At 45.4% G+C, this 14185-nt stretch overlaps 28 non-coding genes across 28 annotated transcripts; 21 read left to right on the top strand and 7 right to left on the bottom strand.

Annotated features, from left to right (window-relative positions):
- Nucleotides 1-34: 34 nt before the first annotated feature.
- On the bottom strand, nt 35-107 carry TRNAM-CAU (transfer RNA methionine (anticodon CAU)). The gene has a single exon. It is a non-coding gene; the product is annotated as a tRNA-Met (tRNA).
- Nucleotides 108-271: 164 nt separating this feature from the next.
- On the top strand, nt 272-343 carry TRNAA-UGC (transfer RNA alanine (anticodon UGC)). Its single transcript has one exon. It is a non-coding gene; the product is annotated as a tRNA-Ala (tRNA).
- Nucleotides 344-1099: 756 nt separating this feature from the next.
- Nucleotides 1100-1185, top strand: TRNAY-GUA (transfer RNA tyrosine (anticodon GUA)). The gene is given in 2 exon segments: nt 1100-1136; nt 1150-1185. It is a non-coding gene; the product is annotated as a tRNA-Tyr (tRNA).
- Nucleotides 1186-1798: 613 nt separating this feature from the next.
- Nucleotides 1799-1870, top strand: TRNAA-CGC (transfer RNA alanine (anticodon CGC)). Its single transcript has one exon. It is a non-coding gene; the product is annotated as a tRNA-Ala (tRNA).
- A 195-nt stretch (nt 1871-2065) lies between these two features.
- On the bottom strand, nt 2066-2138 carry TRNAM-CAU (transfer RNA methionine (anticodon CAU)). Its single transcript has one exon. It is a non-coding gene; the product is annotated as a tRNA-Met (tRNA).
- Nucleotides 2139-2302: 164 nt separating this feature from the next.
- Nucleotides 2303-2374, top strand: TRNAA-UGC (transfer RNA alanine (anticodon UGC)). Its single transcript has one exon. It is a non-coding gene; the product is annotated as a tRNA-Ala (tRNA).
- Nucleotides 2375-3130: 756 nt separating this feature from the next.
- TRNAY-GUA (transfer RNA tyrosine (anticodon GUA)) lies at nt 3131-3216 on the top strand. Its single transcript is given in 2 exon segments — nt 3131-3167; nt 3181-3216. It is a non-coding gene; the product is annotated as a tRNA-Tyr (tRNA).
- A 613-nt stretch (nt 3217-3829) lies between these two features.
- TRNAA-CGC (transfer RNA alanine (anticodon CGC)) lies at nt 3830-3901 on the top strand. Its single transcript has one exon. It is a non-coding gene; the product is annotated as a tRNA-Ala (tRNA).
- Nucleotides 3902-4096: 195 nt separating this feature from the next.
- TRNAM-CAU (transfer RNA methionine (anticodon CAU)) lies at nt 4097-4169 on the bottom strand. Its single transcript has one exon. It is a non-coding gene; the product is annotated as a tRNA-Met (tRNA).
- Nucleotides 4170-4333: 164 nt separating this feature from the next.
- TRNAA-UGC (transfer RNA alanine (anticodon UGC)) lies at nt 4334-4405 on the top strand. Its single transcript has one exon. It is a non-coding gene; the product is annotated as a tRNA-Ala (tRNA).
- A 756-nt stretch (nt 4406-5161) lies between these two features.
- Nucleotides 5162-5247, top strand: TRNAY-GUA (transfer RNA tyrosine (anticodon GUA)). Its single transcript is given in 2 exon segments — nt 5162-5198; nt 5212-5247. It is a non-coding gene; the product is annotated as a tRNA-Tyr (tRNA).
- A 610-nt stretch (nt 5248-5857) lies between these two features.
- TRNAA-CGC (transfer RNA alanine (anticodon CGC)) lies at nt 5858-5932 on the top strand. Its single transcript has one exon. It is a non-coding gene; the product is annotated as a tRNA-Ala (tRNA).
- Nucleotides 5933-6127: 195 nt separating this feature from the next.
- On the bottom strand, nt 6128-6200 carry TRNAM-CAU (transfer RNA methionine (anticodon CAU)). The gene has a single exon. It is a non-coding gene; the product is annotated as a tRNA-Met (tRNA).
- Nucleotides 6201-6364: 164 nt separating this feature from the next.
- On the top strand, nt 6365-6436 carry TRNAA-UGC (transfer RNA alanine (anticodon UGC)). Its single transcript has one exon. It is a non-coding gene; the product is annotated as a tRNA-Ala (tRNA).
- Nucleotides 6437-7192: 756 nt separating this feature from the next.
- On the top strand, nt 7193-7278 carry TRNAY-GUA (transfer RNA tyrosine (anticodon GUA)). Its single transcript is given in 2 exon segments — nt 7193-7229; nt 7243-7278. It is a non-coding gene; the product is annotated as a tRNA-Tyr (tRNA).
- A 613-nt stretch (nt 7279-7891) lies between these two features.
- On the top strand, nt 7892-7963 carry TRNAA-CGC (transfer RNA alanine (anticodon CGC)). The gene has a single exon. It is a non-coding gene; the product is annotated as a tRNA-Ala (tRNA).
- Nucleotides 7964-8158: 195 nt separating this feature from the next.
- Nucleotides 8159-8231, bottom strand: TRNAM-CAU (transfer RNA methionine (anticodon CAU)). The gene has a single exon. It is a non-coding gene; the product is annotated as a tRNA-Met (tRNA).
- A 164-nt stretch (nt 8232-8395) lies between these two features.
- On the top strand, nt 8396-8467 carry TRNAA-UGC (transfer RNA alanine (anticodon UGC)). Its single transcript has one exon. It is a non-coding gene; the product is annotated as a tRNA-Ala (tRNA).
- Nucleotides 8468-9223: 756 nt separating this feature from the next.
- On the top strand, nt 9224-9309 carry TRNAY-GUA (transfer RNA tyrosine (anticodon GUA)). Its single transcript is given in 2 exon segments — nt 9224-9260; nt 9274-9309. It is a non-coding gene; the product is annotated as a tRNA-Tyr (tRNA).
- Nucleotides 9310-9922: 613 nt separating this feature from the next.
- On the top strand, nt 9923-9994 carry TRNAA-CGC (transfer RNA alanine (anticodon CGC)). Its single transcript has one exon. It is a non-coding gene; the product is annotated as a tRNA-Ala (tRNA).
- Nucleotides 9995-10189: 195 nt separating this feature from the next.
- TRNAM-CAU (transfer RNA methionine (anticodon CAU)) lies at nt 10190-10262 on the bottom strand. Its single transcript has one exon. It is a non-coding gene; the product is annotated as a tRNA-Met (tRNA).
- Nucleotides 10263-10426: 164 nt separating this feature from the next.
- On the top strand, nt 10427-10498 carry TRNAA-UGC (transfer RNA alanine (anticodon UGC)). Its single transcript has one exon. It is a non-coding gene; the product is annotated as a tRNA-Ala (tRNA).
- Nucleotides 10499-11254: 756 nt separating this feature from the next.
- TRNAY-GUA (transfer RNA tyrosine (anticodon GUA)) lies at nt 11255-11340 on the top strand. Its single transcript is given in 2 exon segments — nt 11255-11291; nt 11305-11340. It is a non-coding gene; the product is annotated as a tRNA-Tyr (tRNA).
- Nucleotides 11341-11953: 613 nt separating this feature from the next.
- Nucleotides 11954-12025, top strand: TRNAA-CGC (transfer RNA alanine (anticodon CGC)). The gene has a single exon. It is a non-coding gene; the product is annotated as a tRNA-Ala (tRNA).
- Nucleotides 12026-12220: 195 nt separating this feature from the next.
- On the bottom strand, nt 12221-12293 carry TRNAM-CAU (transfer RNA methionine (anticodon CAU)). The gene has a single exon. It is a non-coding gene; the product is annotated as a tRNA-Met (tRNA).
- Nucleotides 12294-12457: 164 nt separating this feature from the next.
- On the top strand, nt 12458-12529 carry TRNAA-UGC (transfer RNA alanine (anticodon UGC)). Its single transcript has one exon. It is a non-coding gene; the product is annotated as a tRNA-Ala (tRNA).
- A 756-nt stretch (nt 12530-13285) lies between these two features.
- TRNAY-GUA (transfer RNA tyrosine (anticodon GUA)) lies at nt 13286-13371 on the top strand. The gene is given in 2 exon segments: nt 13286-13322; nt 13336-13371. It is a non-coding gene; the product is annotated as a tRNA-Tyr (tRNA).
- A 613-nt stretch (nt 13372-13984) lies between these two features.
- On the top strand, nt 13985-14056 carry TRNAA-CGC (transfer RNA alanine (anticodon CGC)). The gene has a single exon. It is a non-coding gene; the product is annotated as a tRNA-Ala (tRNA).
- The last annotated feature ends 129 nt before the right edge of the window (nt 14057-14185 follow it).

The raw sequence follows: 14185 nt of genomic DNA, 5'->3' as shown, positions 1-14185 counted from the left end.
CTGAGAATTTTGCTTGCCAAAAGGAGGAAATAAATGCCCTCTCTGAGGATCGAACTCAGGACCTTCAGATTATGAGACTGACGCGCTGCCTACTGCGCTAAGAAGGCTGCACACAAGCATCTCTAAACAAGACTATAGACCAGGAAGATAATCCAGGTGCGAGGCTTAAGGATTTTCCTGACTGAGACTTTATGCTGCAGTGTCAAGTGGGTTGACTTGGCAGACACTTACATTCAGGGTTTCCATGCATACAGTAAAACTTGGCATACAAGGGGATGTAGCTCAGTGGTAGAGCGCATGCTTTGCATGTATGAGGCCCCGGGTTCAATCCCCGGCATCTCCAGACTTTTGCCATGCTTATCTTGTATTTTGGCAGAAAACTAGGCTGGCTGTCAGTATTAAGGAAGAGATATGTCATGCAACTGGGATACGAACCCCACTTAAACTGTGAGACGTGTGCCTTGGAAAACCCCATGAAATGGGGCTATCTCATTTTTGATGCTTATAGAACCAAAGAATCTTACTTGTTTAAGCCATCAAAGTGATGATTAATCTTGGCAATCTTAATACATTTAGGATAGAAATCTGTGGCAGCCATCTTGGTCATTGGTAAGGGTTCTTCCTCTAAACCAGAGACTCTCTACAGTAGCTTCAAGAAAAACTGAATATGTTGCCTTTACTCTACTGATTTTTCCATTCTCTTTCCTTTCAAAAATGAACCCAAAATGCATGTTCTTGAAGCTGGGTGCGTGGTAATGACTCCCATAACTTTCTGTCATTTTTCTCACGGTTAAAGGCTTCCATCCATTTGCCACCAATGCTTCCTAAGGTCTTTGTATCAAAGTTCCTTTCCTTTCTGTAAAATTCATCATTGCGGCGCCCCTGCTTTTCACCAAGCCAAGACGGAACATCCACTTTGGTGTGAAATCCTCCTTTGAGGTGATAAGACGTAACTCACAGTGTGCTCTCAGAAGTGGTAGCTTTGAGAGGGAGCCGCGATTAATATTGATGATTTTCATCTGTCTGCTCCTGGTCCCCACCCCCCACAACCTTTCTTGAGCGAGAGGTAATTTCAGTGCTATGAGCTTCTGCTACCCCTACTTCGATAGCTCAGTTGGTAGAGTGGAGGACTGTAGCATTAATTCGGGCATCCTTAGGTCGCTGGTTCAAATCCGGCTCGAAGGATTTTGTGGTTTCATTTCCATGTCTTTTGCTGTTAATCAACAATACCTTCCGTTGATTATGAAAAAGTCCCCGAGCTTCGATAAATACTGGAAAAGAAGCGTACTCTATCTGCTTTCAAAGGGAATTGATGACATAGTCATCGCTAGGGGAGGCGTGAAGAACAGTAAAGGAAACCTGCTGATCAAAACTGCTACCAAAGCATTGCATTAGTACATGTATGCCCTTGGCAGACTTCCAATTGCATTGCACCACGGTAGCTGCTTGGCAGCCAATCACACTGTGACTTGCCTTCAATTTGAGTGTCCACCGATGGGCAAGAGGGCATAGCCAATGGAATCATCCCCCGAAAGGCTGAGCAAGCTGGAAAGTAGACCAACAGTTTACACATTTGGGGAAATCCTGAGAAGTTTTGCATTCCAAACTGAGCAAATAAAAGCCCTGCCGGAGAATCGAACCCTGATTGCACTAAGTATATGCTCCATGAAGACAGCCCTCACGTAAGGCGTGGGCAATTTCATGCCTGACACTTTACATTCTAGTCTCAAATCGAGACTTTGCAGTCCGTGGGCTCCAGAGTCTCCTTGCATCCAGCAAAACTTTAGAGGGCAGTGGAGGGGATGTAGCTCAGTGGTAGAGCGCATGCTTCGCATGTATGAGGCCCCGGGTTCAATCCCCGGCATCTCCAGGAGTCGCTGTTCTGTATCTTGGCTTTTTCCAGAAGGCTAGCCTGCCACCTTGTGGAAAGTTGAGGTTTCTCAGGCAGTTGGGGGGTCAGAACCCCACTTAAATAGGTTGCATTGAAAAATATTGTTTGAAATAGGCATAGTTTCCACTTTTCAAGAAAATCTGAGAATTTTGCTTGCCAAAAGGAGGAAATAAATGCCCTCTCTGAGGATCGAACTCAGGACCTTCAGATTATGAGACTGACGCGCTGCCTACTGCGCTAAGAAGGCTGCACACAAGCATCTCTAAACAAGACTATAGACCAGGAAGATAATCCAGGTGCGAGGCTTAAGGATTTTCCTGACTGAGACTTTATGCTGCAGTGTCAAGTGGGTTGACTTGGCAGACACTTACATTCAGGGTTTCCATGCATACAGTAAAACTTGGCATACAAGGGGATGTAGCTCAGTGGTAGAGCGCATGCTTTGCATGTATGAGGCCCCGGGTTCAATCCCCGGCATCTCCAGACTTTTGCCATGCTTATCTTGTATTTTGGCAGAAAACTAGGCTGGCTGTCAGTATTAAGGAAGAGATATGTCATGCAACTGGGATACGAACCCCACTTAAACTGTGAGACGTGTGCCTTGGAAAACCCCATGAAATGGGGCTATCTCATTTTTGATGCTTATAGAACCAAAGAATCTTACTTGTTTAAGCCATCAAAGTGATGATTAATCTTGGCAATCTTAATACATTTAGGATAGAAATCTGTGGCAGCCATCTTGGTCATTGGTAAGGGTTCTTCCTCTAAACCAGAGACTCTCTACAGTAGCTTCAAGAAAAACTGAATATGTTGCCTTTACTCTACTGATTTTTCCATTCTCTTTCCTTTCAAAAATGAACCCAAAATGCATGTTCTTGAAGCTGGGTGCGTGGTAATGACTCCCATAACTTTCTGTCATTTTTCTCACGGTTAAAGGCTTCCATCCATTTGCCACCAATGCTTCCTAAGGTCTTTGTATCAAAGTTCCTTTCCTTTCTGTAAAATTCATCATTGCGGCGCCCCTGCTTTTCACCAAGCCAAGACGGAACATCCACTTTGGTGTGAAATCCTCCTTTGAGGTGATAAGACGTAAATCACAGTGTGCTCTCAGAAGTGGTAGCTTTGAGAGGGAGCCGCGATTAATATTGATGATTTTCATCTGTCTGCTCCTGGTCCCCACCCCCCACAACCTTTCTTGAGCGAGAGGTAATTTCAGTGCTATGAGCTTCTGCTACCCCTACTTCGATAGCTCAGTTGGTAGAGTGGAGGACTGTAGCATTAATTCGGGCATCCTTAGGTCGCTGGTTCAAATCCGGCTCGAAGGATTTTGTGGTTTCATTTCCATGTCTTTTGCTGTTAATCAACAATACCTTCCGTTGATTATGAAAAAGTCCCCGAGCTTCGATAAATACTGGAAAAGAAGCGTACTCTATCTGCTTTCAAAGGGAATTGATGACATAGTCATCGCTAGGGGAGGCGTGAAGAACAGTAAAGGAAACCTGCTGATCAAAACTGCTACCAAAGCATTGCATTAGTACATGTATGCCCTTGGCAGACTTCCAATTGCATTGCACCACGGTAGCTGCTTGGCAGCCAATCACACTGTGACTTGCCTTCAATTTGAGTGTCCACCGATGGGCAAGAGGGCATAGCCAATGGAATCATCCCCCGAAAGGCTGAGCAAGCTGGAAAGTAGACCAACAGTTTACACATTTGGGGAAATCCTGAGAAGTTTTGCATTCCAAACTGAGCAAATAAAAGCCCTGCCGGAGAATCGAACCCTGATTGCACTAAGTATATGCTCCATGAAGACAGCCCTCACGTAAGGCGTGGGCAATTTCATGCCTGACACTTTACATTCTAGTCTCAAATCGAGACTTTGCAGTCCGTGGGCTCCAGAGTCTCCTTGCATCCAGCAAAACTTTAGAGGGCAGTGGAGGGGATGTAGCTCAGTGGTAGAGCGCATGCTTCGCATGTATGAGGCCCCGGGTTCAATCCCCGGCATCTCCAGGAGTCGCTGTTCTGTATCTTGGCTTTTTCCAGAAGGCTAGCCTGCCACCTTGTGGAAAGTTGAGGTTTCTCAGGCAGTTGGGGGGTCAGAACCCCACTTAAATAGGTTGCATTGAAAAATATTGTTTGAAATAGGCATAGTTTCCACTTTTCAAGAAAATCTGAGAATTTTGCTTGCCAAAAGGAGGAAATAAATGCCCTCTCTGAGGATCGAACTCAGGACCTTCAGATTATGAGACTGACGCGCTGCCTACTGCGCTAAGAAGGCTGCACACAAGCATCTCTAAACAAGACTATAGACCAGGAAGATAATCCAGGTGCGAGGCTTAAGGATTTTCCTGACTGAGACTTTATGCTGCAGTGTCAAGTGGGTTGACTTGGCAGACACTTACATTCAGGGTTTCCATGCATACAGTAAAACTTGGCATACAAGGGGATGTAGCTCAGTGGTAGAGCGCATGCTTTGCATGTATGAGGCCCCGGGTTCAATCCCCGGCATCTCCAGACTTTTGCCATGCTTATCTTGTATTTTGGCAGAAAACTAGGCTGGCTGTCAGTATTAAGGAAGAGATATGTCATGCAACTGGGATACGAACCCCACTTAAACTGTGAGACGTGTGCCTTGGAAAACCCCATGAAATGGGGCTATCTCATTTTTGATGCTTATAGAACCAAAGAATCTTACTTGTTTAAGCCATCAAAGTGATGATTAATCTTGGCAATCTTAATACATTTAGGATAGAAATCTGTGGCAGCCATCTTGGTCATTGGTAAGGGTTCTTCCTCTAAACCAGAGACTCTCTACAGTAGCTTCAAGAAAAACTGAATATGTTGCCTTTACTCTACTGATTTTTCCATTCTCTTTCCTTTCAAAAATGAACCCAAAATGCATGTTCTTGAAGCTGGGTGCGTGGTAATGACTCCCATAACTTTCTGTCATTTTTCTCACGGTTAAAGGCTTCCATCCATTTGCCACCAATGCTTCCTAAGGTCTTTGTATCAAAGTTCCTTTCCTTTCTGTAAAATTCATCATTGCGGCGCCCCTGCTTTTCACCAAGCCAAGACGGAACATCCACTTTGGTGTGAAATCCTCCTTTGAGGTGATAAGACGTAACTCACAGTGTGCTCTCAGAAGTGGTAGCTTTGAGAGGGAGCCGCGATTAATATTGATGATTTTCATCTGTCTGCTCCTGGTCCCCACCCCCCACAACCTTTCTTGAGCGAGAGGTAATTTCAGTGCTATGAGCTTCTGCTACCCCTACTTCGATAGCTCAGTTGGTAGAGTGGAGGACTGTAGCATTAATTCGGGCATCCTTAGGTCGCTGGTTCAAATCCGGCTCGAAGGATTTTGTGGTTTCATTTCCATGTCTTTTGCTGTTAATCAACAATACCTTCCGTTGATTATGAAAAAGTCCCCGAGCTTCGATAAATACTGGAAAAGAAGCGTACTCTATCTGCTTTCAAAGGGAATTGATGACATAGTCATCGCTAGGGGAGGCGTGAAGAACAGTAAAGGAAACCTGCTGATCAAAACTGCTACCAAAGCATTGCATTAGTACATGTATGCCCTTGGCAGACTTCCAATTGCATTGCACCACGGTAGCTGCTTGGCAGCCAATCACACTGTGACTTGCCTTCAATTTGAGTGTCCACCGATGGGCAAGAGGGCATAGCCAATGGAATCATCCCCCGAAAGGCTGAGCAAGCTGGAAAGTAGACCAACAGTTTACACATTTGGGGAAATCCTGAGAAGTTTTGCATTCCAAACTGAGCAAATAAAAGCCCTGCCGGAGAATCGAACCCTGATTGCACTAAGTATATGCTCCATGAAGACAGCCCTCACGTAAGGCGTGGGCAATTTCATGCCTGACACTTTACATTCTAGTCTCAAATCGAGACTTTGCAGTCCGTGGGCTCCAGAGTCTCCTTGCATCCAGCAAAACTTTAGAGGGCAGTGGAGAGGATGTAGCTCAGTGGTAGAGCGCATGCTTCGCATGTATGAGGCCCCGGGTTCAATCCCCGGCATCTCCAGGAGTCGCTGTTCTGTATCTTGGCTTTTTCCAGAAGGCTAGCCTGCCACCTTGTGGAAAGTTGAGGTTTCTCAGGCAGTTGGGGGGTCAGAACCCCACTTAAATAGGTTGCATTGAAAAATATTGTTTGAAATAGGCATAGTTTCCACTTTTCAAGAAAATCTGAGAATTTTGCTTGCCAAAAGGAGGAAATAAATGCCCTCTCTGAGGATCGAACTCAGGACCTTCAGATTATGAGACTGACGCGCTGCCTACTGCGCTAAGAAGGCTGCACACAAGCATCTCTAAACAAGACTATAGACCAGGAAGATAATCCAGGTGCGAGGCTTAAGGATTTTCCTGACTGAGACTTTATGCTGCAGTGTCAAGTGGGTTGACTTGGCAGACACTTACATTCAGGGTTTCCATGCATACAGTAAAACTTGGCATACAAGGGGATGTAGCTCAGTGGTAGAGCGCATGCTTTGCATGTATGAGGCCCCGGGTTCAATCCCCGGCATCTCCAGACTTTTGCCATGCTTATCTTGTATTTTGGCAGAAAACTAGGCTGGCTGTCAGTATTAAGGAAGAGATATGTCATGCAACTGGGATACGAACCCCACTTAAACTGTGAGACGTGTGCCTTGGAAAACCCCATGAAATGGGGCTATCTCATTTTTGATGCTTATAGAACCAAAGAATCTTACTTGTTTAAGCCATCAAAGTGATGATTAATCTTGGCAATCTTAATACATTTAGGATAGAAATCTGTGGCAGCCATCTTGGTCATTGGTAAGGGTTCTTCCTCTAAACCAGAGACTCTCTACAGTAGCTTCAAGAAAAACTGAATATGTTGCCTTTACTCTACTGATTTTTCCATTCTCTTTCCTTTCAAAAATGAACCCAAAATGCATGTTCTTGAAGCTGGGTGCGTGGTAATGACTCCCATAACTTTCTGTCATTTTTCTCACGGTTAAAGGCTTCCATCCATTTGCCACCAATGCTTCCTAAGGTCTTTGTATCAAAGTTCCTTTCCTTTCTGTAAAATTCATCATTGCGGCGCCCCTGCTTTTCACCAAGCCAAGACGGAACATCCACTTTGGTGTGAAATCCTCCTTTGAGGTGATAAGACGTAACTCACAGTGTGCTCTCAGAAGTGGTAGCTTTGAGAGGGAGCCGCGATTAATATTGATGATTTTCATCTGTCTGCTCCTGGTCCCCACCCCCCACAACCTTTCTTGAGCGAGAGGTAATTTCAGTGCTATGAGCTTCTGCTACCCCTACTTCGATAGCTCAGTTGGTAGAGTGGAGGACTGTAGCATTAATTCGGGCATCCTTAGGTCGCTGGTTCAAATCCGGCTCGAAGGATTTTGTGGTTTCATTTCCATGTCTTTTGCTGTTAATCAACAATACCTTCCGTTGATTATGAAAAAGTCCCCGAGCTTCGATAAATACTGGAAAAGAAGCGTACTCTATCTGCTTTCAAAGGGAATTGATGACATAGTCATCGCTAGGGGAGGCGTGAAGAACAGTAAAGGAAACCTGCTGATCAAAACTGCTACCAAAGCATTGCATTAGTACATGTATGCCCTTGGCAGACTTCCAATTGCATTGCACCACGGTAGCTGCTTGGCAGCCAATCACACTGTGACTTGCCTTCAATTTGAGTGTCCACCGATGGGCAAGAGGGCATAGCCAATGGAATCATCCCCCGAAAGGCTGAGCAAGCTGGAAAGTAGACCAACAGTTTACACATTTGGGGAAATCCTGAGAAGTTTTGCATTCCAAACTGAGCAAATAAAAGCCCTGCCGGAGAATCGAACCCTGATTGCACTAAGTATATGCTCCATGAAGACAGCCCTCACGTAAGGCGTGGGCAATTTCATGCCTGACACTTTACATTCTAGTCTCAAATCGAGACTTTGCAGTCCGTGGGCTCCAGAGTCTCCTTGCATCCAGCAAAACTTTAGAGGGCAGTGGAGGGGATGTAGCTCAGTGGTAGAGCGCATGCTTCGCATGTATGAGGCCCCGGGTTCAATCCCCGGCATCTCCAGGAGTCGCTGTTCTGTATCTTGGCTTTTTCCAGAAGGCTAGCCTGCCACCTTGTGGAAAGTTGAGGTTTCTCAGGCAGTTGGGGGGTCAGAACCCCACTTAAATAGGTTGCATTGAAAAATATTGTTTGAAATAGGCATAGTTTCCACTTTTCAAGAAAATCTGAGAATTTTGCTTGCCAAAAGGAGGAAATAAATGCCCTCTCTGAGGATCGAACTCAGGACCTTCAGATTATGAGACTGACGCGCTGCCTACTGCGCTAAGAAGGCTGCACACAAGCATCTCTAAACAAGACTATAGACCAGGAAGATAATCCAGGTGCGAGGCTTAAGGATTTTCCTGACTGAGACTTTATGCTGCAGTGTCAAGTGGGTTGACTTGGCAGACACTTACATTCAGGGTTTCCATGCATACAGTAAAACTTGGCATACAAGGGGATGTAGCTCAGTGGTAGAGCGCATGCTTTGCATGTATGAGGCCCCGGGTTCAATCCCCGGCATCTCCAGACTTTTGCCATGCTTATCTTGTATTTTGGCAGAAAACTAGGCTGGCTGTCAGTATTAAGGAAGAGATATGTCATGCAACTGGGATACGAACCCCACTTAAACTGTGAGACGTGTGCCTTGGAAAACCCCATGAAATGGGGCTATCTCATTTTTGATGCTTATAGAACCAAAGAATCTTACTTGTTTAAGCCATCAAAGTGATGATTAATCTTGGCAATCTTAATACATTTAGGATAGAAATCTGTGGCAGCCATCTTGGTCATTGGTAAGGGTTCTTCCTCTAAACCAGAGACTCTCTACAGTAGCTTCAAGAAAAACTGAATATGTTGCCTTTACTCTACTGATTTTTCCATTCTCTTTCCTTTCAAAAATGAACCCAAAATGCATGTTCTTGAAGCTGGGTGCGTGGTAATGACTCCCATAACTTTCTGTCATTTTTCTCACGGTTAAAGGCTTCCATCCATTTGCCACCAATGCTTCCTAAGGTCTTTGTATCAAAGTTCCTTTCCTTTCTGTAAAATTCATCATTGCGGCGCCCCTGCTTTTCACCAAGCCAAGACGGAGCATCCACTTTGGTGTGAAATCCTCCTTTGAGGTGATAAGACGTAACTCACAGTGTGCTCTCAGAAGTGGTAGCTTTGAGAGGGAGCCGCGATTAATATTGATGATTTTCATCTGTCTGCTCCTGGTCCCCACCCCCCACAACCTTTCTTGAGCGAGAGGTAATTTCAGTGCTATGAGCTTCTGCTACCCCTCCTTCGATAGCTCAGTTGGTAGAGCGCAGGACTGTAGCATTAATTCGGGCATCCTTAGGTCGCTGGTTCAAATCCGGCTCGAAGGATTTTGTGGTTTCATTTCCATGTCTTTTGCTGTTAATCAACAATACCTTCCGTTGATTATGAAAAAGTCCCCGAGCTTCGATAAATACTGGAAAAGAAGCGTACTCTATCTGCTTTCAAAGGGAATTGATGACATAGTCATCGCTAGGGGAGGCGTGAAGAACAGTAAAGGAAACCTGCTGATCAAAACTGCTACCAAAGCATTGCATTAGTACATGTATGCCCTTGGCAGACTTCCAATTGCATTGCACCACGGTAGCTGCTTGGCAGCCAATCACACTGTGACTTGCCTTCAATTTGAGTGTCCACCGATGGGCAAGAGGGCATAGCCAATGGAATCATCCCCCGAAAGGCTGAGCAAGCTGGAAAGTAGACCAACAGTTTACACATTTGGGGAAATCCTGAGAAGTTTTGCATTCCAAACTGAGCAAATAAAAGCCCTGCCGGAGAATCGAACCCTGATTGCACTAAGTATATGCTCCATGAAGACAGCCCTCACGTAAGGCGTGGGCAATTTCATGCCTGACACTTTACATTCTAGTCTCAAATCGAGACTTTGCAGTCCGTGGGCTCCAGAGTCTCCTTGCATCCAGCAAAACTTTAGAGGGCAGTGGAGGGGATGTAGCTCAGTGGTAGAGCGCATGCTTCGCATGTATGAGGCCCCGGGTTCAATCCCCGGCATCTCCAGGAGTCGCTGTTCTGTATCTCGGCTTTTTCCAGAAGGCTAGCCTGCCACCTTGTGGAAAGTTGAGGTTTCTCAGGCAGTTGGGGGGTCAGAACCCCACTTAAATAGGTTGCATTGAAAAATATTGTTTGAAATAGGCATAGTTTCCACTTTTCAAGAAAATCTGAGAATTTTGCTTGCCAAAAGGAGGAAATAAATGCCCTCTCTGAGGATCGAACTCAGGACCTTCAGATTATGAGACTGACGCGCTGCCTACTGCGCTAAGAAGGCTGCACACAAGCATCTCTAAACAAGACTATAGACCAGGAAGATAATCCAGGTGCGAGGCTTAAGGATTTTCCTGACTGAGACTTTATGCTGCAGTGTCAAGTGGGTTGACTTGGCAGACACTTACATTCAGGGTTTCCATGCATACAGTAAAACTTGGCATACAAGGGGATGTAGCTCAGTGGTAGAGCGCATACTTTGCATGTATGAGGCCCCGGGTTCAATCCCCGGCATCTCCAGACTTTTGCCATGCTTATCTTGGATTTTGGCAGAAAACTAGGCTGGCTGTCAGTATTAAGGAAGAGATATGTCATGCAACTGGGATACGAACCCCACTTAAACTGTGAGACGTGTGCCTTGGAAAACCCCATGAAATGGGGCTATCTCATTTTTGATGCTTATAGAACCAAAGAATCTTACTTGTTTAAGCCATCAAAGTGATGATTAATCTTGGCAATCTTAATACATTTAGGATAGAAATCGGTGGCAGCCATCTTGGTCATTGGTAAGGGTTCTTCCTCTAAACCAGAGACTCTCTACAGTAGCTTCAAGAAAAACTGAATATGTTGCCTTTACTCTACTGATTTTTCCATTCTCTTTCCTTTCAAAAATGAACCCAAAATGCATGTTCTTGAAGCTGGGTGCGTGGTAATGACTCCCATAACTTTCTGTCATTTTTCTCACGGTTAAAGGCTTCCATCCATTTGCCACCAATGCTTCCTAAGGTCTTTGTATCAAAGTTCCTTTCCTTTCTGTAAAATTCATCATTGCGGCGCCCCTGCTTTTCACCAAGCCAAGACGGAACATCCACTTTGGTGTGAAATCCTCCTTTGAGGTGATAAGACGTAACTCACAGTGTGCTCTCAGAAGTGGTAGCTTTGAGAGGGAGCCGCGATTAATATTGATGATTTTCATCTGTCTGCTCCTGGTCCCCACCCCCCACAACCTTTCTTGAGCAAGAGGTAATTTCAGTGCTATGAGCTTCTGCTACCCCTACTTCGATAGCTCAGTTGGTAGAGTGGAGGACTGTAGCATTAATTCGGGCATCCTTAGGTCGCTGGTTCAAATCCGGCTCGAAGGATTTTGTGGTTTCATTTCCATGTCTTTTGCTGTTAATCAACAATACCTTCCGTTGATTATGAAAAAGTCCCCGAGCTTCGATAAATACTGGAAAAGAAGCGTACTCTATCTGCTTTCAAAGGGAATTGATGACATAGTCATCGCTAGGGGAGGCGTGAAGAACAGTAAAGGAAACCTGCTGATCAAAACTGCTACCAAAGCATTGCATTAGTACATGTATGCCCTTGGCAGACTTCCAATTGCATTGCACCACGGTAGCTGCTTGGCAGCCAATCACACTGTGACTTGCCTTCAATTTGAGTGTCCACCGATGGGCAAGAGGGCATAGCCAATGGAATCATCCCCCGAAAGGCTGAGCAAGCTGGAAAGTAGACCAACAGTTTACACATTTGGGGAAATCCTGAGAAGTTTTGCATTCCAAACTGAGCAAATAAAAGCCCTGCCGGAGAATCGAACCCTGATTGCACTAAGTATATGCTCCATGAAGACAGCCCTCACGTAAGGCGTGGGCAATTTCATGCCTGACACTTTACATTCTAGTCTCAAATCGAGACTTTGCAGTCCGTGGGCTCCAGAGTCTCCTTGCATCCAGCAAAACTTTAGAGGGCAGTGGAGGGGATGTAGCTCAGTGGTAGAGCGCATGCTTCGCATGTATGAGGCCCCGGGTTCAATCCCCGGCATCTCCAGGAGTCGCTGTTCTGTATCTCGGCTTTTTCCAGAAGGCTAGCCTGCCACCTTGTGGAAAGTTGAGGTTTCTCAGGCAGTTGGGGGGTCAGAACCCCACTTAAATAGGTTGCATTGAAAAATATTGTTTGAAATAGGCATAGTTTCCACTTTTCAAGAAAATCTGAGAATTTTGCTTGCCAAAAGGAGGAAATAAATGCCCTCTCTGAGGATCGAACTCAGGACCTTCAGATTATGAGACTGACGCGCTGCCTACTGCGCTAAGAAGGCTGCACACAAGCATCTCTAAACAAGACTATAGACCAGGAAGATAATCCAGGTGCGAGGCTTAAGGATTTTCCTGACTGAGACTTTATGCTGCAGTGTCAAGTGGGTTGACTTGGCAGACACTTACATTCAGGGTTTCCATGCATACAGTAAAACTTGGCATACAAGGGGATGTAGCTCAGTGGTAGAGCGCATGCTTTGCATGTATGAGGCCCCGGATTCAATCCCCGGCATCTCCAGACTTTTGCCATGCTTATCTTGGATTTTGGCAGAAAACTAGGCTGGCTGTCAGTATTAAGGAAGAGATATGTCATGCAACTGGGATACGAACCCCACTTAAACTGTGAGACGTGTGCCTTGGAAAACCCCATGAAATGGGGCTATCTCATTTTTGATGCTTATAGAACCAAAGAATCTTACTTGTTTAAGCCATCAAAGTGATGATTAATCTTGGCAATCTTAATACATTTAGGATAGAAATCGGTGGCAGCCATCTTGGTCATTGGTAAGGGTTCTTCCTCTAAACCAGAGACTCTCTACAGTAGCTTCAAGAAAAACTGAATATGTTGCCTTTACTCTACTGATTTTTCCATTCTCTTTCCTTTCAAAAATGAACCCAAAATGCATGTTCTTGAAGCTGGGTGCGTGGTAATGACTCCCATAACTTTCTGTCATTTTTCTCACGGTTAAAGGCTTCCATCCATTTGCCACCAATGCTTCCTAAGGTCTTTGTATCAAAGTTCCTTTCCTTTCTGTAAAATTCATCATTGCGGCGCCCCTGCTTTTCACCAAGCCAAGACGGAACATCCACTTTGGTGTGAAATCCTCCTTTGAGGTGATAAGACGTAACTCACAGTGTGCTCTCAGAAGTGGTAGCTTTGAGAGGGAGCCGCGATTAATATTGATGATTTTCATCTGTCTGCTCCTGGTCCCCACCCCCCACAACCTTTCTTGAGCGAGAGGTAATTTCAGTGCTATGAGCTTCTGCTACCCCTCCTTCGATAGCTCAGTTGGTAGAGCGGAGGACTGTAGCATTAATTCGGGCATCCTTAGGTCGCTGGTTCATATCCGGCTCGAAGGATTTTGTGGTTTCATTTCCATGTCTTTTGCTGTTAATCAACAATACCTTCCGTTGATTATGAAAAAGTCCCCGAGCTTCGATAAATACTGGAAAAGAAGCGTACTCTATCTGCTTTCAAAGGGAATTGATGACATAGTCATCGCTAGGGGAGGCGTGAAGAACAGTAATGGAAACCTGCTGATCAAAACTGCTACCAAAGCATTGCATTAGTACATGTATGCCCTTGGCAGACTTCCAATTGCATTGCACCACGGTAGCTGCTTGGCAGCCAATCACACTGTGACTTGCCTTCAATTTGAGTGTCCACCGATGGGCAAGAGGGCATAGCCAATGGAATCATCCCCCGAAAGGCTGAGCAAGCTGGAAAGTAGACCAACAGTTTACACATTTGGGGAAATCCTGAGAAGTTTTGCATTCCAAACTGAGCAAATAAAAGCCCTGCCGGAGAATCGAACCCTGATTGCACTAAGTATATGCTCCATGAAGACAGCCCTCACGTAAGGCGTGGGCAATTTCATGCCTGACACTTTACATTCTAGTCTCAAATCGAGACTTTGCAGTCCGTGGGCTCCAGAGTCTCCTTGCATCCAGCAAAACTTTAGAGGGCAGTGGAGGGGATGTAGCTCAGTGGTAGAGCGCATGCTTCGCATGTATGAGGCCCCGGGTTCAATCCCCGGCATCTCCAGGAGTCGCTGTTCTGTATCTTGGCTTTTTCCAGAAGGCTAGCCTGCCACCTTGTGGAAAGTTGAGGTTTCTCAGGCAGTTGGGGGGTCAGAACCCCACTTAAATAGGTTGCATTGAAAAATATTGTTTG

The sequence above is a fragment of the Lissotriton helveticus genome, chromosome 1_2, assembly GCF_964261635.1.
Source record: "Lissotriton helveticus chromosome 1_2, aLisHel1.1, whole genome shotgun sequence".
Classification (NCBI taxonomy): domain Eukaryota; kingdom Metazoa; phylum Chordata; class Amphibia; order Caudata; family Salamandridae; genus Lissotriton; species Lissotriton helveticus.
The sequence above is the reverse complement of the archived record's forward strand: the minus strand, read 5'-3'. Positions and strand labels throughout refer to the sequence as shown.